We start from the raw sequence: 23,543 nt of genomic DNA, 5'->3' as shown, positions 1-23,543 counted from the left end.
AGAAATTTTTCAAGTATCAATTTCTAGTTTATATCTATTGCGGGTACAGGCGCGGTGGTTCACACCTGTAATCCTAGCACTTTGGGAGGCCAAAGCGGGTGGATCACTTGAGGTCAGGAGTTCAAGACCAGCCTGGCCAACAAGGTGAAACCTCGTCTCTGCTAAAAAATACAAAAATTGGCCGGGCGCAGTGGCTCATGCCTGTAATCCCAGCACTTTGGGAGGCCGAGGTGGGTAGATGATGGGGTCAACAGATCGAGACCATCCTGGCCAACATGGTGAAACCCTGCATCTACTAAAAATACAAAAATTAGTTGGGCATGGTGGCGCGTACCTGTAATCCCAGCTATTCAGGAGGCTGAGGCAAGAGAATCGCTTGAACCCTGGAGGCAGAGGTTGAGTGAGCCCAAGACCATGCCACTGCACTCCAGCCTGGTGACAGAGCAAGACTCCATCTCAAAAAAAATAAAATAAAATACAAAAATTAGCTGGGCATGGTGGTAGGCACCTGTAATCCCAGCTACTCGGGAGGCTGAGGCAGGAGAATTGCTTGAACCCAGGAGGTGGAGGTTGCAGTGAGCCGAGATGGCACCACTGCACTCCTGCCTGAATGACAGAGTGAGAACTCCGTGTCAAAAAAAAAAAATCTATTGTCGTCAGAGAACATACTCAGTATTATTTCAAACCTTTTACATCTCACATTTGTTTCCTAGCCTAAGATGTGGTCTGTCTTTGTGAATGTTCCATGTGCACTAGTAAAGAATGTGCATTCTGCTACTGATGTGTGGAGTATTCTGTAAATGTTAATTAGCTCATTTATAGCACTGCTCCTATCTCCAGTGTTTTTACTTTTTTCTCTTATTTTGCAGTAAAAGAGTATTTGAAGCAGCCCTAATGAAAGATTTGTCTATTTCTGTTTTTAATCAGGTTTTGCTTCATGTTTCGAAGCTTTTTATTGAGTGTATATGCAAGTAGCATTGTTTTATATATTATTTTTATATAACATGCATGTCATATGTATTATATATTATATGTGTGTTATATATCATATATATGAATTATATATCTCTTAAATGTATCTGTGTTATATATACATAAACAGAGACAAGGTCTTGCTCCGTCTGCCAGGCTAGAGTGCAGTGGTGCAATCACAACTCACTGCAGCCTCAACTTCCCAGACTCAAGTGATCCTCCTACCTCAGCCTCCTGAATAATAGGACCATAGGTGTACTCACCACATCTGGCTAATTTTTTTCATTTTTTGTAGAGCTGGGGTCACTTTGCTGCCCAGACTGGTCTCAAACTCCTGGGCTCAAGCCATCCTCCTGCCGTGGCCTCCCAAAGAGCTGGGATTACAGGCATGAGCCACCTCACCAGGCGTCATTGTTAGATTTTCTTGATGACCCTTTTACCATCATGAAATGTCTCTCTTTTGTCCCTGGTAAGAGTGCCGTTCTGAATTCTACTTAGTTTGATATTAATTTAAGCTCTTCTGCATTCTATTTGAATATCCCTTCCCATGCATTTACATTTAACCTATTTATAGCTGTATTTTTCAAGTGGCTTTCTTGCAGATAGAATTATAGGCTCTGCATTTATATCTAATCTGACAGTCTCTGCCTTTTAATTATTTAGATCTCCACTGTCTAGTACAGTTGCCACTAGCCACATGTTAAAATTAAAAATTCAAATCTTCAGTCATATTAGCTACATTTCAATCCTCATAACATTTCTGTTGTATAGCACTGACTTAGATCATTTTTATTTATTATGACTGTCAATATTACTTGGTTTAAAACTACCATCTTGCTTTATTTTTCTCTTGGCCCCACGTTAATGATTCCATTTTATTTCCACTATTATCTTGTTTACCTCTTTGTTTTTATTACTTTAATGATTTGCTACAGTTTATAATATCCTTCTATGATATATCAGTCTGTGTTCAAATAATAACAGTTTCACATATAAGAACCTTGCAAGAGTGTCCTTCCATTTCCCTTCTCCCAGGCTTTGTGCTGCTGTTGTCATGTTTTACTTATACATGTTATGAAATCACAACACATTTTTTTGCATTAAATAGTGACCTTTCAAAGAGACCATTAGTCTTTTTTTTCTATCCTTGTGCTAATATCACGATTTCTAATTTTTGTATCATACTAAGTCTTACTGTCCAGTGGTGCAAATTTTCTGTGTTGTTCTTCAGCAATGTCTTGGCTGTTCTTGACCTGTTTCAATATAAACATTAAAATCATCTTGTCCTTTTTCACACACGCCAACACGCTAATCCCTACTGTGTTTTTGATTGGCATTGTGTTGAATTTATAAATTGATCTGGAGAGAAATGATATCTTTATAATACTGAATCTTCTAATATATGAACATGGATTACCCTTTCATATATATTAGGATTCTTGAGTTTCTCTCAGTGTTTTTTTCTACTTCTCTGTGTTATGGACTTGGACATCTTTCCAAGGGGTTTGATATGTTTAGTGCAGTTTTATGCTGTTAATATGGTAAATGGCATTGTTTTGAAATTTTCATTTTCTTTTTATTTGTTGATTATATACAGAAATACGACTTTTAAAAATTGAGGTTATATCCAGTAACCTTGCTGAATTTATTCATTAATTTATAGAGCTTATCTGTATACATTATTTTATGTGTTCTCTGTATACTTTTATATCACCTGGGAATTAGATTTTTTAATCTTTATTCTAATTCTTAAACATTTTACTTATTCTATGAGATCAGGTAGGATCTCTAGTTCAATGTTCAATAGAAATGGTAATACTAGGTATTATCCTAATCTTAGGGGGTAGCTTCTACCAGCATACCATTATGTTTGCTATAGGCTTGTTGTACCTATTCCTATCACATTACAAACATGCCCTTTTTTTTTCTTTTTTTTTTTTTTTTTTTTTTTTTTTTTAAGAGAGACAGTGTCGCCAGGCGCAGTGGCTCACGCCTGTAATTCTGTAATTCCAGCACTTTGGGAGGCCGAGGTGGGCGGATCACGAGGTCAGGAGATCGAGACCATCCTGGCTAACACGGTGAAACCCCATCTCTACTAAAAATACAAAAAAAATTTAGCCGGGCACGGTGGCAGGTACCTGTAGTCCCAGCTACTGGGGAGGCTGAGACAGGAGAATGGCGTGAACCCGGGAGGCGGAGCTTGCAGTGAGCCAAGATAGCGCCACTGCAGTCTGGCCTGGGCGAAAGAGCGAGACTCCGTCTCAAAAAAAAAAAAAAAAAAGAGACACAGTGTCACTATGTTGTTCGGGATAGATTTGAACACCTGGGCTCAAGTGATCCTCCTGCCTCAGCCTCCAGAGTAGCTGGGAGGACTATAGATTCACACCACCATGCCCAGCAGAAGCACTCTTATTTTGTTTGCTGGGATCTTTGACTTTTTTTTAACGTGGATAATGTTGACTTTATCAAAATATTTTTCTACATGTATTTGTCTAATCACATAATTATACTCTTTTATGTTACTGTGGTAAATTATATCATTAAATTTTCATGGAATAAATACACTTCTGTCAGGACATGTTATTTTTATTAAATACATATCACTGGCTTTAGTTATTATTTTTTAGAATTTTTATGTATGTTTATAAATGGAGACTATCATATAAATACTTTTTTATAATGTGCATGTCAGATTTGGCGTCAGTGCTATGCTTGCCTGATAAAACTGGTTGAGAAACTTCTGTGGAAGAGACTGTATAAAATTGCTCTTATTCCTTCCTTAAGTGATGAGTAAAATTCATCAGTGTTGCCATCTGGACTTCAAGTTCTTCTTGTATGATAGTCTGATTAAAGAGTCAGTTTCTTTCATAGTTGTAAGGTTGTTGATACTCAGATTTTCTATTTATTCTTGTATTGGTTTTAATACATTGGGACTTTTTTTAAGGATTTTGACTCTTTCATATACGTTTTCCAATTTATTGACGTAAAGATGTTAAGATTCTATACTGAGACCCCGTTTTCATTTCTGATATTAGTTTTGCCTTTGATCAACTCTATGATATGTCTCTTCCCTGTTTCACTGATTTCTACTCCCATCTTTATTATTTTTGTCCTTATTCAATATGCTGTTCCTTTTCTAACTTCTTGAGATAGACAGTTGTCACTGATTTTCAGTCCTCCTCGGTTGTATTCCTTGTATCTTAAAACTTTAGGCCAGGCACAGTGGCTCACGCCTGTAATCCCAGCACTTTGGGAGGCCGAGGCGGGCAGATCATGAGGTCAAGAGATCGAGACCATCCTGGCCAACATTGTGAAACCCCATGTCAACTAAAAATACAAAAATTAGCTGGGCATGGTGAGACATGCCTGTAGCCCCACCTACTCAGGAGGCTGAGGCAGGGGAATCGCTTGAACCCGGGAGTTGGAGGTTGCAGTGAGCCAAGATCGCACCACTGTACTCCAGCCTGGTGACAGAGCAAGACTCCATCTCAAAAAAAAAAAAAAAAAAAAACTTTAGGCCAGGCCTGGTGGCTCATGCCTGTAATCCCAGCACTTTGGGAGGCCAAGGCGGGCAGATCACGAGGTCCGGAGATCAAGACCATCCTGGCCAACATGGTGAAACCTCATCTCTACTAAAAATACAAAAATTAGCTGGATGTGGTGGCGCGCGCTCCTGTAGTCCCAGCTGCTCAGGAGGCTGAGGCCGGAGAATCAGTTAAACCTGGGAGTCGGAGGTTGCAGTGAGCCAAGATCACACCACTGCACTCCAGCCTGGTGACAGAGCGAGACTCCATCTCAAAAAAAAAAAAAAAACTTTAGGCCAGGCGCAGTGGCTTACACCTGTAATCCCAGCACTTTGGAAGGCCCAGGCGGGCGGATCACAAGGTCAGGAGATCGAGGCCATCCTGGCCAACATGGTGAAACCCTGTCTCTACCAAAAATACAAAAATTAGCTGGGTGTGGTGGTGCATGCCTGTAATCCCAGCTACTGGGGAGGCTGAGGCAGGAGAATCACTTGAACCCAGGAGGCGGAGGTTGCAGTGAGCCGAGATTGTGCCACTGCACTCCAGCCTGGGTGAGAGGGTGAGACTCCATCTCAAAAAAAAACAAAAAACTTGACTGTGGCTTTTGCTGGATCCAACAAGTTTTTTTTATAGATCATTTCATCATCATTCAGTTCAGAATAATTTCCAGTTTCTATTTTGATTTTATCTTTGATCTAAATGCCTTTTCTATGTATGTCTCTCAGTTTCCAAATAGGGATATCTTCTAGTTAACTTTTTGTTAATGATTATTGGCATAATTGTTTTGAGGTGAGAGAACATATTTTGTATGATATACATCCTTGGAAGTCTGGTACTGTTTGCTATGTGGATCAGCACGTAGTCCATCTTGGTAAATGTTCCATGTTTATTTGAAAAGGTTGTATTCTCTACAACTGTTAGTACTGTGTTCTCTGAAAGGAATTAGGTCGAGTTTACTAATCATGTTCATTTTTTCTGTTGTCTTTGCTGGCTTTTTGGCCTACCTGCCTTTATAAGTTACTAAGACGAATGAGTTAAAATCTGTCACTATGGTTGTAAATTTATTTCTCCTTTTCATTCTATCACTTTTGCTTTATTTTGCACCTACATTCCATACATACAGATTTAAAATTTAATATCTTACTGATAAAGCAAACCTTGTAACATTGTGAAATATATTCTTTAGTTCTAGGAATGTGTTTTGCCTTGTCAGCGTTTGCATAGTGGATCTTTTTCCCGTTTTTTTTTTTTTTAACTTTCTGTATGTTTATATTTAAGGTAGGTCTCTTGTAAGCAGCTTATGATTTGATTTTGATAATAGATTCCATATAAGTACCACCCACCTTAATCAAAAAGCAGAAATTTGCATCGCCTCAGAAAGTTCCCTCTGGGAATCATACTCTCCATAAGCAACCACCATTGCTTATGGGGAGTTGATTTTAATCAATATAGATAAATTTCCCTATTCTTGAATTTTACATAAATGCAATAACACAGTATATAATCTTTGGTGTCTTGATTTCTTTTTCATGAAATAATGTTTTGCGGATTTAACCTTGTTGCATGTCCCAGGGTTTTGTTTTGTTTTGTTTTTTATTGAACTGAGGAATGATATTCTCTTATGTGGATAGACCATAATTTGTCTATTCCTCCCCCTAGTTGGGGACATCCAAGTTCCAGTTTTTGACTATTATGAATATACATGCTATGAACATTCTTTTACAGGTTTTTTTGTGGACATAGGTTTTCATTTCCTTTGGGAACTAGAGTAGAATTGATAGTTGGTAGGGTAGATGCTTCTATAACTTAATATGAAGTTACCAAACAGTTGTTCATGATGACTGGGCCATTTACCCTCCCGCTGGCAAGTCCCCACCCATATTTGGTACTGTCTTTTCAGTTATTCTACTGGGTATAAAATGGTATCTTATTGTGATTTTAATTTGCATTTCTCAGATAACTAATTTTAAGTATCCTTACAAGTGCTTATTTGTCCTTCATATGTCTTATGAAGTCACCATTTAAGTCTTTTGCTCATTTTTAATTTTTTTGTCTTATCTCTTGCTGAATGTAAATTTTTAATATATTCTTTATATACTCTTGTTAAATATATTTATTGTGAATATTTTCTTCCATTTTATGGTTTGTCTTTTCATTTTCTTAGTGATGTCTTCTGATGAAGTTTTAATGTTAATGAAGCCCATGTTATTTTGTCTTTGATTTATGCCTTTTTTGTTCTCCCAAAGTAATTTCTGTCTGCCCTAAGGCCTCAAAGATATTCTCCTGCATTTTCTTCTAGAATCTTCGTAATTTTAACTTTATGTGTAGTTCTTTAATCCATCTCAAATTAATTTTTTTGTATTGTGGGAGGTAGAGGTAAGGTTCATTATTTTCCCATGTGTTTATCCAGTTATCTTAGCATTATTTGTTAAAAAAAAAAAAAAATTTCCTATTGAATAGCCTGGCACTTTAAACAAAAATTATAATATTGAGGCCAGGCATGGTGGCTCACATTTGTAATCTCAGCACTTTGGGAGGCCAAGATGGGAGAATTGCTTGAGCCCAGGAGTTCAAGAGCAAACTGGGCAACATAACAAAACCCTGTCTCAAAAATTGAAAAAAATATATGTATATATTTAATATTGAGACTTTGATCCATGAGCATAGTATATCTCTCTTCATTTACTTAGAAATTCTTTAATTTCACCCTGCATTGTTGTGTAGTTTTTAATATAGAAGTCTTAAGAGTGTATTTGTTAAATTTTTTCTAAATATTTCATGTTTTCTTAGCTAGTATAAATGGAATTGTATTTTTTCATTTTTATTTATAATTGTTACCCATGTGTAGAAATACCACTGATTTTTCTTTATTAAACTTGTATACTTTAATCCTATTAAATTCATTATTAGTTCTAGTAGCTTGTCTTGTAGACTCCTTAGTATTATTTACATACACAATCATGTATGAAAATAAAGGCTGACTTCTTCCTTTCCTTCTAGTTTTTTCCATGCCTTGTTGCACAGGCTAAGACCTCTGTTACCATACTGAATAAGTGGTGAGAGCCAACATCCTTACCTTTTCCCAGTGTTAGGGGGAAAACATTCAGTATTGTACTAGTAAGTTTGATGTTAGTTATCGTTTGCCCATTTTTAGGATGAGAAAGTTTTCTTGTGTTTCTGGTTTGCTGAGAGTTTTTATCAAGAATGGGTCTTGTGGCCGGGCACAGTGGTTTATACCTGTAATCCTAACACTCTGGAAGGCCAACGTGGGAGGAACGCTTGAGACCAGTGTGGGCAATATAGTGAGACCCTGTCTCCAAAAAAACAAAAAAATTGAATGGGTCTTGAATTTTGTCTTGATATTTTTTGCATCTATTTAGATTATTTTGTTTTTCTCTTATGTTAATATGGTGGGTTACAGTATTAAATATTGCTAAGTAACAAATCGTCCCAGTATTTACCTGTCTGAAACAACAAACATTTGTTGCCTCACATTTTCTGTGTATCAGGAATCCAAGTGGCCTAGCTCATATGGTTCTGGCCCACTCTCATGGTGTTGCAATCAAGATGTCAGGCAGGGCTGCAGTTATCTGAAGGATCCTCTTCCAGCAAGGCTTACTCACATGGCTGTTGGCTGGAGGCCTCAGTTCCACAGTTCTTTGCCCTTTGAGCCTCACCATAGGGCTGCTTGAGTATCCTCACAACGAAGTAGCTAACTTTCCACAGAGCAAATGATTCAAGAGAAAGAGCAAGGAAGAATCTGCAGTGCCCTTTATGACCTACTTTGGGAGTCATCTACCATGGCTTCTGTTCAGAAGGGAGTTACTAAACCAATCCCAAACTCAAGGGAGTAGGGAATAAGCTCCATGCTTGAAAGTAAGAGTATCCAAAAAAAGAGTGAATTACGTTAATTGAATTTCCAAAGTTTAACTTATTTTATAGCATTATCTGTATCTAATCGTGAGTAAACATCAGACAAACTCACATTGATAAGCGTTTGACAAAACAACTGGCTTACAATCTCCAAAAATCTCAAGGTCTAAAAAGTCAAAGAGAGACTGAGAAACTGATCCAGATAGAAGGAAGCTATAAAGAGTCATAACAATTAAACGCAACATGTGCTTTTGAACTGGATGTTTTGCCAAAGGGATATTTTCAGGACAATTGGCAGAACTCAAATGGGTTCTCAGGAATAGATGGTAGTAATATGTCAATGTTAAGTTCACAGTTTTGATGATCTTACTCTGCTTACATAAGAAAATAATCTTGATTGTAATTAATCTACACTAACATTCAAAGGCACTAGGCAACTCACTTTCAAATGGATAAATCCTATACCTACAACTTTTCTCAACTATTTGCGAAAAAAATGTTATATATATTTTTTGAGACAAGGTCTCACTTTGTTGCCCGGGCTGGAGTGCAGTGGTGTGATCACAGCTCACTGTAGTCACAACCTCCCGTGCTCAAGCGATCCTCCCACCTCAGCCTCCCAAGTAGCTAAGACTACAGGTGCTCACCAACACACATGGCTAAATTTTTTTTATTTTTTGTAGAGACTGGGTCTGGCTATGTTGCCCAGGCTGGTCTCGAACTCCTGGACTTGCAATCCTCCTGCCTTGGCCTCTCAGATTGGGTTACAGGTGTGAACCAGTGGCCAGCTACATTCTTTATATTGTACTTGCAAGTTTTCTGAAGTTGGAGATTATTTCAAATTTTTAAAATGATGGCTATTTTACTGTATTTCCTCGCCCCCCCCCCCCCCCCCACAATGTCATTAAAAGACAACTGGCTATTTGAGGTTTAAAAAAAGATGGTAACATTGTGCTGTGGATGTCCTCTTCACAGGATCTAGGCTTTCCTGAACCAGCCCCAGCTCACTTTTTCTCCCTACATAGGTAGTCTTTACTTTAGTCAGGCTTTGATACACCACTCTGGGCACCATGGCTCCCTTCCACCTTCCATACTCAAGAATACCTACCTGCTTGGCCTACCTACTAGCAACTTTTGGACTAAATAATTGTTCAAAAAAAAAAGACCAGGAAGAAAGGAGGAAGAGCAAAAGTAGTTTTATTTTACACACATATTAGCATTACCATTGCTCTTCATTCCTTCCTGTAGAATTGAGTTTTCATCTGATGACATTTACTGACAGTCTAAAGAATTTCTTTGAGTGTTTCATGTATTCAGGGCTGGTGACAAGATTGCCTCGGTATTTGTTTATCTAGGGTAATAATGTCTGCATTGCATATTCCCTTTTTTTTTTTTTTTTTTTTTTTTTGAGGCAGAGCCTCGCTGTGTCACCCAGGCTGGAGTGCAATGGCGCTATCTCGGCTCACTGCAAGTTCCTCCTCCTGGGTTCACGCCATTCTCCTGCCTCAGCCTCCTGAGTAGCTGGGATTACAGGCACCTGCCACCATGCCCAGCTAATTTTTTGTATTTTCAGTAGAGACAGGGTTTCACCATGTTAGCCAGGATGGTCTCGACCTCCTGACCTCGTGATCCGCCTGCCTCGGCCTCCCAAAGTGCTGGGATTACAGGCGTGAGCCACCGCGCCTGGCTGCATATTCACTTTTGAGGTATGTTTTTGCTAGATGTAGATTTCAGATTTTTTTTCTTTCAGCACTTTACTGTGTCATTCTGTTTTATCCTGGCCTTCATTGTTTTTGTTGAGTGGCCTGTCATCCTCCTTCACATTGTTACCCTATATGTAATACCTTTTCATTCTCTGGCTGCTCTTAAGACCTGTTCTTTATCTTTTGTTTTCAGTAATTTACTTTAATATGCTAAATGTGTAATATACTCTGGGTTCACTGAGTTTCTTAGATCTGAAATTTGATTATTTTTACAAAATTTGGGACATTTGCAGCCAAATTGTTTTAAGTATCTGTTCTGCACCATTCTCTTGGTCCTCTTATGGGATTCCAATTGTATGTATGTTAAACTGCTAGATATTATACCACAGGCCATGGAGGCTCTGAGTTTGTTTTCTTTTCACTACCCCCATCTTTTTCTCTCTATTCTTACGATCACATAATTTCTCTTGATCTGTCTTTATCTTCAGTTGATTCCTCTACAGTGTCTCCAAAGCTGTTGGCCCTCTTTAGTCATAGGTTTCACATCCAGGGGTTCCACCAACCACAGATTGAAAGTATCTGGGGGGGAAGAGTCTGTATATGTACTAAACATGTACTAAACATATACAGACTTTTTTTTTCTCGTCATTATTCCCTGAATGATAAAGCAACTATCTACATAGCATTTACAGTGTATTAGGTATTGTAAGTAATCTAGAGAATACTTAAAGTATATGAGAGGGTACATGTAGGTTATATGCAAATGCTATATCATTTTATATAACAGTTGTGAGTATTTGCAAATTTTTATTCGTGGGGGGTCCTGAAACCAGTCCCCTGCAGATACTGAAGGATGACTATTCTGTTCAGTATATCTAGTATTTTTCCCCCAGTATTTAGATACTGTCCTTAATTCTAGAATTTTCATTTGGTTCTTTTATATATTTTACATGCATAGCTCCCCCATCTGCTCACTCAATATGACTTTCTTTAAGTCTAGATTATATTTATAGTAGCTGTTTTTAACATCTGTATCTGCTCATTCCAGCATCTGGATCATCTCAGGATCTGTTACATCTACTGTTTTTTTTCTCTTGACCTTGGGTCACATTTTCTTTGATTATCTGGTAGTTTTTTATTTTGTACTGGACACTGCAGAAGATACACTGCAAAGATTTTAGATTTTCATATCTTCCGCTGAAGAGTGCTGTTTTGTTTTAACGGAATGTTAAATTATGGGCTAATCATCTTGAACTCGTGGAAGCTTCATCTTAACACTTTGTTCAGACGGTTGTGTTGGGATGTTGCCTTATGACAAATCCTTATTCTTGGGACACTATCTTTGCTTCTGAGATATGGCCTACCTCATTATCATTCAGGGTGTCCAGTGAGCCTCTGGATTGGCAGGATTTAAACTCCCAACTTTTCTCCCCTACAGTTGGAAACAGCTAAAATCTCTGCTCAGCTCTTTTTTTGGCCTTCCAGCTGTTGCTGTCCATTAGACTCCTTGGCATCTCCCCAGTTGCATGTGCAATTATAGGAGTCAGCTGTGGCTCTGAGAGGAGTCTGTGTATGGATTTGCAGCTCCTTCTTTTCTAGAACATTCCCTCTCTATTTCCAGCCACACTGGCAGCCCTGAACCTCATCCTCTGTCACTTCCAGCCAGCGCTGGTGGTTTGTCCTCACCTTGATTTTTTATCACTTTCTTCCTCTCTTACTACATTTCACCCACATGGCCCTTCTTTTCAAACATTTGATAGTCTCTCCCAACTCAGGGTCTCTGTATTTACTGTTTCCTCTTTTTGAAATGTTCTCCCCGCTCTAAATATTGGAATGGTTGGATCTTCTTACCTTTTAGGGTTCCTCCAAGTTTTTATTATCATCCTATCTCAAATTACCACTCCAGTCACTATCACCACACGGTGTTTTTTTAATCTTCGTAGTAAATATTAAAATCTATTTGTTTATTTATTGTCAGTTCCTGCCACTTGAATATAAGCTGTATGAGAAGAGGAACCTTATCTGAAATGACCACAGACAGCTGTATCCTCAGCCCACAGTAGACGCTCAATAAAAAATTATTATTGAAGATTTTCATAATCGTATACATTTATTGTCTCTATTTAACCAATCTCTTATTGACCGTTCTCTTATCAGCTTTTACCCCCATTATTCCATTGAAACACCATTGTTATAGAGTTTGACTAAATATAAACCACAAATATAATTCGCTTTTTATTGTATTTGCCCTCTAGAAGTATTTGGCATTATCTTGACTTTTTTTTTTTTTTTAATCCTCTTGTTTCCTGGGATACGGTTCTGGTTCTCGTTTCTACCTCTTGGGGCTTCCTCCTTCTTGTGTTTCTTGGCTTCAGTGTCCACCCCTAAAACGTCGAAACAGTGAGAATTTCTTGCGTAGTCTGTGCCTCTTCCTAGGTGATTTCATTCACACTCACCACTTTGATGGCCACCTTTCTCCAGTGACTCCAGGTGACTGGTATTTAAACAGAGACACCTGGAACTCCACATATGTACCACTGAACTCCTCTTTCTCCTCGGTCATCCCCAGGTACCTTGTTCTGCCTTGCCATAAGGGAGCATTTAACAAGTCCTTCGTACAACCACTATAAACAACTTAGCAAAAATTATCAAATATAAGTGGTAATGATAATGATGGGCATATTATATCCTTTAAATGTAATAACTCAGTCCTTTAAACAATCCACTGTGCTTTCCAACTCATAAAAAGTCACAAGAGACCGTCATTCTCACCCAAACAGCCAAAACAAGCAAGATAAGTTTTTAAAAGCCCATTAGGCAGCTGAGCACACAAAGAAACCTAAATAAACTAAACTTCAATAAGTGATAGACCATTCAGAAGAGAGCCATAGCTGCTCTCATCCTCTATTGAAACAGAGGGACAGGGAAACTTTGCTATAGATGGGAACAGTTGGGCTCTTAATTGTGGAGACTTGAAGTGGGGCAGGTGAGCTCAGAGCAAACTTTCCACAGGAATTTCTACTTTTGCTGGGCATAGGGTGACAGCAGCCAAGGTGCAAGAATCCATGGGTGGAGCTGCAATGCAAAGGAATCTCTTAAAAATCTTGATCCATTTCACTAACCCTCTCCTCTGCTGTTTCCAGTCATCTTATAAAATGTCCATATAAAGTCAGATAAGTAGCAAGTATCCAAACTGAAACGCAAAGAGAAGAGAAAGATTTTTTTTTAAAAGACATCCAAAATCTGTAAGGTGCTGTCAGTTTCACAGTTGGCTTCCCTGAAAGGAGAAGGACAAAGGAAAAAAATAATTCAAGAGATAAAAGGTAGGAGCTTTCCACAATTAATGGAAGTGATCAGCGTATAAAGCTGATAATTTCTGCAAACTCTCATCAGGATAAATACAAAACAAACCACAACTCCACAACCTAGGTATATCGTAGTCAAACTGCGGACAACCAGAAATAAAGAGCAGATCTTAAAAGCATCAGAAGAGGGATAAAAAACGTGTTATATACAGGAGGACGGTGATAATAATTATCTCTGACTTTTCAGCACAAACAGTGGAGGTCCGAGTATAATGATACAGCATCTTTAACATAGTTTAAAATATATATATATAGGTGGGGTGTGGTGGCTCACACCTGTAATCCCAGTACTTCTGGAGGCCAAGGCAAGTGGATCACCTGAGGTCAGGAGTTCAAGACCCAGCCTGGCCAGTATGGCAAAACCCTGTCTCTACTAAAAATACAAAAATTAGCAGGGTATGGTGGCGGGTACCTGTAATGCCAGCTACTTGGGTGGCGGAGGCAGGAGAATCACTTGAACCCAGGAGGCGGAGGTTGCAGTGAGCAAGATCATGCCATTGCACTCCAGCCTGGGCGACAGAGTGAGACTCCATCATAAATAAATAAATAAATAAATCCTGCCAGCTAATTCTGTATCCAGCAATAATTAATTAATTAATTAAACCTGCCAACTAATCTGTATCCAGCAAAAACTTTCTTCAAAAATAAACGTGAATGAAGACATTTTCAGACAAAAGCTGAATTTGTCTACAGTAGGCCCATATCAAGAAATAGTAACAGGAGCCTGTTTCATCCAGCTAAAAAAACACTATTGGCTTTAAATATATATGTAACAATTATATTGTTTGTTTGTAACACATGAAGAAGTTAAGTAACAGGCAACAGGAGCACAATGGATGGGAGGGGAATATATGAATATGTGGAATTCAGCTGGCAGAGTCTTAACATTATTCATGAAATAGTATAATATCATTTGGAAGTAGATTGAAATTTAAAGATGCATACTGTAATCTCTAGAGAAACTATTGAAAAAATAGGGACACACAGAGAGGTATAGCTAAAAATCCAATACAAGAAATAAAATTGAGGGCCCAGCGCCATGGCTCACACCTATAATCCCAGTGCTTTGGGAGGCCAAGTTAAGGGATGATTGCTTGAGGCCAGGCGTTCAAGACCAGCTTAGGCGGCATAGCGAGACCCTCTCTCTACAAGAAAATGAAAAAATTAGCTGGATTTTATGAGCCACACCTCTAGTCCTAGCTACTTGGGAGACTGAGGTGGGAGGATTGCTTGAGCCAGGAGTTCAAGGCTACTGTGAGCCATTATTGTGCCATTATACTTCTTTAAAAAAAAATTTTTTTTGGCCAGGTGCAGTGGCTCACACCTGTAATCCCAGCACTTTGGGAGGCCGAGGCAGGTGGATCACCTGAGATCAGGAGTTTGAGACCACCCTGACCAACATGGTGAAACCACGTCTCTACTAAAAATACAAAAAAACATTAGCTGGGTGTGGTGGCGGGTGCCTGTAATGCCAACTACTTGGGAGGCTGAGGCATGAGAATCGCTTGAACCTGGGAGGTGGAGATTGCAGTAAGCAGAGGTGGCACCACAGTACTGCAGCCTGGGCAACAAGAGCGAAACTCCATCTCGAAAGAAAAAAAAATCTTTTTTTTAAGAAGCTGAATACTGCCCTCCATATTTGATCTATCCAAAGAAGATAGAAAAAGAAGAGCAGAGAAACAAATACCAAAATGGGGAACATTAAACCTGCCATATAAATAATTATATGGACTGTAAGTTTTCTTATTTTGAGCTTTTTTTTTCTTTTTTTTAAATTACAGACTTCATATTTTGCCTGGGATAGGGACAATAGTTAACTGGAAATGGGCATGAGGAAACCTTCTGGTCATTGGAGATGTCATGCATCTTATTCTGAGCAGTAGTTACACAAGAATATTTTGTATGGACTCTGTGATGTAAAATATATCACAATGTCTGTGAATATAATGTCTGACAATTTTACTGTGTTTACCAACTTTGTACTTTTTTTTTTTTTTTTGGCCTTATTGTATTGGCTAGACCCTGTAGTCCAATGTTGAATCGAAGTGTATGAGTAGACATCCATGCCCTGTTCTTAGGGAATAGTTAAAATTAAAAGAGTAACCAAATGTTGGCAAGAATATGGAATAACTAGAACTCCATAAATTTCTAATAAAAGTATAAATGGTTTAACTACTTTGGAGAACTCTTTTTATGTTTACAAAAACACTTGTACAAAAATGTTTCTAGCAGCCTTGTTCATTATAGCCAAAAACTTGAAACAACTTAAATCTCTCAACATAAGAATGGGCAAAGTGCGATATAGTCACGCAATTGAATACCATCCGGCAATAAAAAACACTGTAGATGAATTTCAAAACCATTGTTACATAAAAGAAGCTAGACACAATAGAGTACATATTTTATGATTCCATTTATTTGAAATCCAAGGACAGTTAAGCCTCATCTCTGAAGTGGAAGTCAGAAACGGCTTGTGTGGGATGGGGACACTCTTAGTATGCTGTTATGCCGTCACCTCATTCCCTTTGCTTCAGCAGTTCTCCTTCTAGGTCTTTGTCATACAGATAAACTTACATCATTTCTAAACCGATTAATAATTCTCCAAGGTTAACACTTACAGCATTGTTTATGAGTGGGGGTCTGATTATATCCATCATGGTGCAGGTCCTCAATATAATAAAGGAAAAAAGCCATCTTCAGAAAACTTGATATACTTAGGTTGGATGATCTCCTAGGTATAGGATAGAGAAAAAAAATCAAAGGTACGTAGTATGTATTGCCATCTGTGTTTAAAAATAAAAGAGGATACAGGGGAAACTGTATATGCATGTGCTTTATCTAAACCTAATGTATTTCCGAAAGGAGGTCTAAGAAACTGCTAAGATCAAACTCCCAGGGAGAGGAATTCAATGGCTGGAAAAGGAAGGTGGGAGATGTTTGGGTCTATCCTTGTTTTGTACGTTTTGAATATTGAAACATATGAATGTATTACCTATTTTAAAAATTAAAGAATACAGTTACAGTTTGGAAATAACTGAAATAGTTCATCACACACAGAGTTGTCTGAACTGACAGAAGCCTGCTACGTAGACTTGCTGAGAACTCTCCCTTTCCCTTACCCCAGTTGATACCTTGTGGATTTTGTATATTAGTCTTAAGTTGTCCCTTTTGTCCCTTCCTGCCCATCCTGTCTTTGTCCAGGATCATTTCCATGGGCCACTTAGCTTGCTTCCCCTCCTTGCTGTTTGTTTTCTTTGTTTCTTTCTTTCTTTCTTTGTTTTTGAGACAGTCTCTCCCTCTGTCACCCAGGCTGGAGGGCAGTGGCGCAATCTCAGCTCACTGCAACCTCCGCCTCCTGGGTTCAAGCAATTCTCCTGCCTCAGCCTCCTAAGTAGCTGGAATTATAGGCGCCCACCACCACGTCCAGCTAATTTTTTTGTATTATTAGTAGAGACGGGTTTCACCATGTTGGCCAGGCTGTTTTCGAACTCCTGACCTCAAGTGATCCACTCGCCTTGGGCTTCCAAAGTGCTGGGATTACAGGCATGAGCCACCGCGCCCGGCTGCTGGTTTTTTTTCAATCATCCAGCCCAAAATGTCAGCCTTGCTGTTCTTTTTGACCCACTTCCCTTCGTCTTGTCTGTGCCCTCCCAGCGCTTACTATTCCCCAGTTTTTGCCTACATCATCTGTCTCTATTTCTGTCCTGGAGGATCCTTCAAAGTAGAGACTTTAAGGATACTGCCTGGAATCTGGGGGGATAAAAAGTATTTTATTGTCTCTTGGGAAAAATAAAACTAGTTCATGAAACTGGTAGGTTTTAAATTGTACCAATATTGTTGCTTAGGGAAGGCTCAGTTTTAAAAAAGAGAGTGATTTTTTGAAATATTCAGTAGTAATTCAAACGAAGCAACATAATGCAAATGGTACACAGAAATGTACCGTTTTTTGAATATTTTTAGAATGTCTCTGAAATATTCACTAGTAGTACAAATGGAGCAGCATAAATGGGGTGGCGGAGCTCTGGCCTCCAGGAGATGCTGGCTTACAAGGAGCGGGGCCTCACACCAAGGAGGCACTTGTTACCAACCTTCACCTGCCTGGAGCCTTCTATGTGGTCACCTAACTGCACTCTGCCCACCCCACCCTCCAGGTCTAACCCCGCAGAGCAGCCAGGCTGCTGCTTGACATTCACGATTCTCTACTTTGATTCCTGCCATTGCTCTTCATGGAATGGGACTCCCCTGGGGGTCCTCGCCCATCTTCTCCCTCAACTTTCTGGCTCAGCCCCATACTTCACCTCTTCTCTGAAGGCTTCCCTGATGCATTTGTTTCCTCTTGCTGCTTTAACACATCACAGCAAACTGAGCAGCTTTAAAAAACACACATTTACTCTTTTATAGTTCTGAAGGTAAGAAGTCCGAAGTCAGTTTCACAGGATTAAAGTCGAAGTATTGACAGAGCTGGTCCTTCTGGAAATTCTGAGGGGGGGGAATTCATTTCCATACCTTTTTCAGCTTCTAGCAACTGCCTTGGCTTGTGGCCCCTTCTTTCATCTTCAAGGCCCATCATTCTCTTCTCCATTTCCATTTTCAGATCACCTTCTCTTCTGGCTCTCACTCCTCCTGGTCCCACCTGAGTAATACAGGGTCCTCTCCCCATCACAAGATCCTTAATTTAATCACATCGGGCAGGTCTCATTTGCCATGTAAGGGAATCTGTTCATGGGTTCTGAGGTTAGGATGCCATCACCATTCTCCTGCTCACACTCTGTCCATTCTTCACTTACCTCATAGGATAATTACCTGGTAATTATCTGTTCACCTGACCAGTACCCCCAGTGTAAGCCACTTGAGGGCCGTGATGGGCTCTTTCTCATCTTTCCTGCCTGGTGTTCCTGCCATCTGGTAGAAGTCCAGGTGTTTGAAGGAATGAACAGATTGCCCAGTACAAATAGCACTGTAGTTCAGAGCACAAACTTGAGGTTCGACTGCCTGGCTGTGGATCCTAATTGCACCTCTCACCAGCCCTGTCTATTCTGTGTCCCATCTGCAAAATGGTGATGAAGAATAAAACCCAGCCTGGAGCCCACAGTAGAGGGGTTCAGTTGGGTCACATGTGAAATCATTAGAAGAGTGTCTAACAATAAACTCAAGACAGTTTTGTCATTGTTGTTGATTTTGTTTTTGATGTGAAATGGTATATGTTATGTAAATTATTATTGACAAGTTTAGGAAAGGATAGGCTTTTTGCTATTTAGTTTGTTTGTTTATTTTTATTTATTTTATTATTATCTTTTTTTGAGACGGATCTCGCTCTGTCGCCCAGACTGGAGTGCAATGGCGCAATCTCGGCTCACTGCATCCTCCACCTCCTGGGTTCAAGTGATTCTCCTGCCTCAGCCTCCTGAGTAGCTGGGATTGCAGGGACCTGCCACCACACCCGGTTAATTTTTGTATTTTTAGTAGAGACGAGGTTTCACCATGTTGGTCAAACTGGTCTTGAACTCCTGACCTCAGGTGATCAGCCCGCCTCAGCCTCTCAAAGTGCTGAGATTACAGGCATGAGCCACCGTGCCCAGCCTGTTTAAAGAAATCTTTTCCTTGATTTTAAATATTTTCCAGAAAGTTTTTAGACTGTATGATGAACATGTAGAAGGTGATAAAGGATTTGCTTAGGATGACCGTGAACCTGTGGAACAGTCCGTTGTGCACCACTCTGCTTTAAGTGGGTATCGACTGCTTGGGAGAGATTACTGTGCAGAGTTAATCCTTAGATCTCATTAGCCTAAGAGATGGTGGAGATTCAAGAAAAGATTAAAGGTGTGTGTGACTATGGAATGCACATAATATTTCACTGAATTTATGGATACACTTGAGACTTCCGGCTTTTTGAAGCCACTCTAACATAAGCCAAATGTGCCCTTAAATTCGGCTAACCCTCACTGAGGACCCATCAAGTTCTTTGCACCATTCTAACAGAGATAACTTTGTGAAGGTCCCTTGATACCTCTGTTAGAGGAACTTCTAGATGTTATGTGCCTTTGGTCTTTTTATGTCTCAATCTTGGTATTCAGTGGTGTTTCCATCATATACATAATCCAGAGATCCAAGGGTTTTTTGCATGAGATTTCTAGTTTTGAGAAGTGAGAATCCTTTGTTAATTGTAAAATGTGCTGGATTGTTCATCCTCGGGAGGCACTGTATGCCATTACGGAGATGACAGCATCCCGTATGCCATGCAAAGAAAAGGGTTTGCAGTAAAGAGAGGTGCTGGAATGTGATGTCAGAGCACACCTATGTTCCAGGAGAGCTAAACAAGTCTACTGCAGTTAAAGAAAAGAAATGTTTGAAATGCCTTGCAGCAAGTATTTTCAATTGAGAGCACGTACTCTGACCAAAGATCGTGACTGCTTGGTGTGCATGAAGAAAGTCATATTTTTAGAATGCCATGAAGAATGGAGAAGTATATGAAAGGCATTCTAGCTTTAGGAAATAATGCTAGTAGGGATTTCAGATTAAAGACATAATAAGATCTGCCTAGGCAGAGTGAAGAGAGACGGTTTAGTAGTGAAAAATAAAGTTATCAGACAAGTAAATGGCAGGCTGGAAAATAAAAATGTATCATTTGAATGGCAGGGAGCCATTGCCAGTTTTTCAAAAAGCAGGATATTGAAGTTATCATACCCTCTGCATCATTTAACTTGATTGTTAAAGGAGTGATCCTAGTGATCCTAGAGTTCTAGTGACAGTGGGAGGGAAAAATTGTAGTAGTCCCACTCGAAGATTAGGGTCCAATTTATGAATTTATTTCAGGGATTGAGGTTCAAGTGTAGATTAAATATAAAATGAAGAACCAGACAGCTCTACTTCAAAATTGGATGCAAGTAACAAAGGACAAAGAATAGTTGCAGACTCGTTTCTGTTCAGTGGAAGGCAGACATAACGCTCGGTGATTGAGATCTTGGAATTTGCGGTGATTTGTGGGGATAGAGTGGAAATAAAGCCCTATTTTCACCATGTTGGGCAGGAAGGGTGATGAAGTATCTAAATTGTGTAGTTAAACTAAAATCAAGCAGATTTGGAAAAGTGCTGTTCTCAACAGATAAAGACCTGACCATGGGAAGGAATCCATTGTTGAGTCCTGCAGGAGGCCTTCTGCCTTGGGGCCAGCCCAGAGCTCGGGAGGAGCCACAGACAACCACCCCCTCCAATGTCTCACCCTGAATCCAGGTGTTACTACTACGGAAAAGAATCCAATCCTAATGTTGAGGAGGAAGTGGTTCTTACAGATGTGATAGGCCAAGATTTTAACCTCTCAGAAATCAACAGAGATGCATCGTGGGGTTGAGGGGAGAAAGGTTGGCCACTTGAGCTGTGATGTGGGGTTAGGAAAAAACTGATTGAAACGTGAATGAGCAGGAAAGAGACACCCCCTCCTTCCAAAAAGCGCTATGACTTCTTTCTTAGCAGAATTCCAGAGCTCTGAGTGAGAGAGGAACACAGCAACTCTTTGCTATAACTCCTGGATTTTGCTGGTTGCCTGTGGGCTAGAAGGAGTTGGAGCTGGTGGCTTGGCAGAAGGCAGGAAGGACACTGCTTGGGCATACTCAGCCCTGCGCTGGTTTGAACCACTTCCCGCATACCCTAAAGGCCACACACCTTGCTACGGTTGCAGAGCCCAGGTCTGCTCTAATCTCAACGTTTTACCTGCATTTCAATAGTACTTCTCACTTCATGCTTCAGGAAGTGCTTGGCCAAGACACCCTAGATCTCTTGGCATAATAGCCACCTAGCTTGTAGGCTACATGATAAATGTTTTGTTGGAGTTCTAGGATAGCAAGGAGATGGAGAGATGAGGAAGATACCCCTATTACAGAGGAAGAGTTACAGCGAGGCCCCTGCACTCAAAGAACTTAAAATTCTCATGAGTGAGTCAGACATTGAACAGGCAAACTTTAAAAAGAAAAAAACATAAATGAACTACTCAGATGTTGTGAAAGGTGCTCTAAAGACAAAGTGCAGTGGTGAGTTGGGTGGGAGGCTGCCTGGTGGGGTAGATGGCACAGGTGTCTATGGTCATTAACATTTAAGCTGAGACCCAAAAGGTGGGGAGCATCTGGCCAGGGGAGAGCCAGTGGGAAAGCATCCTAGGAAGAGGAGCAGTCAGTGGTCAGTGGGAAGGTGGACGCAGGGACAATTGAAAAGATTTGAGACTTGAGGAGACCAGTTTGATGACTGCAGTGGCCAAGGCAGGATGTGCTGGGGTCATGAACCAGGGCAGCATTGACACATGACCCAAAGAAAAGACATCTCTGACTCAGCGAAAGTCAGAAAAATGGAAGTCACAGCAAGTATGAGTGGAAATTCGTCTGTTCTCTAGTTGGAAGTGTTGACTGGGGAGCAGTTGAGAGTCTTGGGGCTTATCACCTTTTTTCTCTGAGAAGGCTGAAGCAAGCTGTTGTCCTGAAGAGACAGGTAGCTGGAAGTGGTAGAGAACTGGAAAGGAGGAGAGAGAATGTGGGATAATTGCTGTGGAATGGAAGAAGGCCTAAGAGCCATGCCCAGCAGACAAAGCATAGAATCTTCATGCCCGTCCACGTAGTTTTGTAATTTTTCTTCCAGCGAGGCCACCACCCAACCATTGGGTAGAGGAAGCAAGTGGAGAGGCTGTTGGGGCTTTTCTGGGTGGTTGAGACAAGACAAGCAAGGAGGCTAGAGAACTGGTGGTGTGGGCAAGTGATACTGGTGATCAATGGACTGGAAGCCAACAACAGAGACTTAGACCCAAGAAGGGAGCTTGAGGTACAGGAAAACTTCAGGGTAGACAGGAAGGAGGCATGGTGAAAGTGATGAGAGGGGAGAGTAGAAGGGTGGTCCAGGGTCAGACAGCGAGTTAGATTTAATCCTTCAGGGCACTTTCATTACATCATAGCTGCCATTTTGTCTTTTATCTGACTCAGTAATAAGTCAGTAATAAGTAATGTTTTCATTAAGGTAAATGCTTGGCAGGTAGGTTAAACTTCATTGAGTCCCAATCCTGTCATAATTATTGTGTATACCTTTCTCAGCTTTTTGTCTACTTGAAATATATTTCTTCTTTCGTCCTTTGAGCAGCCAAAATGGAAGTGTTGGATGTGTTGGCTCTGTTGGTAGGCTCCTTTTGAATGCCTGTTGTCACTCATAAATGTAACACCACAACAATAATTGATGGAGAGTTGAGTTGCAAGCTTTTAGGACTAATTGCAAAGTCTAAACTAAAACATTTCCTGGAGCTGCCTTTAAATAATAATAATACCTTGTATAGATATAGTGCTTTACAATTTACAGAGCACTTCCACATACATCATCTCATTTAATCTTCACAATAAACAATGCTTTTTGAATGCTTAGATCTTCCCTAAGTGAGAAACCATGTTGTACATCCTGATTTAATCATAGTGAGTCGCCAAAAGTTCTTGATACAATAACCATTTATGAGTACCTTCTGTGTACAAAGCACTTTACTAAGGATACCAAGGGGTAAATTTTCAGTAAATAAATATCCAATAAGTAGTACCTATCAGTAAATATGATCTTGCCTCCTAATTTACCTTCCCTTCCTAGTCACAGTCACTATTTTGGAGGCTACTTGCCATGCCATAAATTTATATAAATATTGCCAGGAATTCATTGTATCAGAGTTGAAGTTTTAAAACTAAGGATTCTGATACTTGTCTAAGCTCATGATTCATCAGAAAGTCATCCTGTCTATTTTAACTTGCACTTTTCTTGAAGATTATTAATTGAATCTCAAGAAAAATATTTCAAGGCCTCAGCATATCTGAAAATGCCAGCCATTGAGTTCAATGTCCTGATTGGAGTGATTTGGGTACAACTTGGCCAAAAAATAAAAGTACAATTTGGCAAAAAAAAAAAAAGTATAACTTCGTACTTGGTTCCAGAAGGCTTATTATTGATTAGAAAAGAAGACACACCCATCTCTGGGCTCTACTGGCTAAACTGGGATGCTTTGAGGAGACTGGAAGACAAAGGACTTCCTGGGAGGCTGCCCTTTGGGTGAGGGGGGAATGGAAGATAGTATTGGAGCTGGGCCCAATCCCAGGGCA

At 39.9% G+C, this 23,543-nt stretch overlaps 1 protein-coding gene across 1 annotated transcript in view; it reads left to right on the top strand.

Annotated features, from left to right (window-relative positions):
• Nucleotides 1–23,543, top strand: part of LOC116463276 (ras-related protein Rab-22A) — a 60,402-nt gene that overhangs the window by 11,447 nt on the left and 25,412 nt on the right. The gene's annotated exons all lie outside the window — the stretch shown is intronic.

This window comes from Hylobates moloch, unplaced genomic scaffold, assembly GCF_009828535.3.
Source record: "Hylobates moloch isolate HMO894 unplaced genomic scaffold, HMol_V3 SCAFFOLD_32, whole genome shotgun sequence".
Classification (NCBI taxonomy): Eukaryota; Metazoa; Chordata; class Mammalia; order Primates; family Hylobatidae; genus Hylobates; species Hylobates moloch.
The sequence above is the reverse complement of the archived record's forward strand: the minus strand, read 5'-3'. Positions and strand labels throughout refer to the sequence as shown.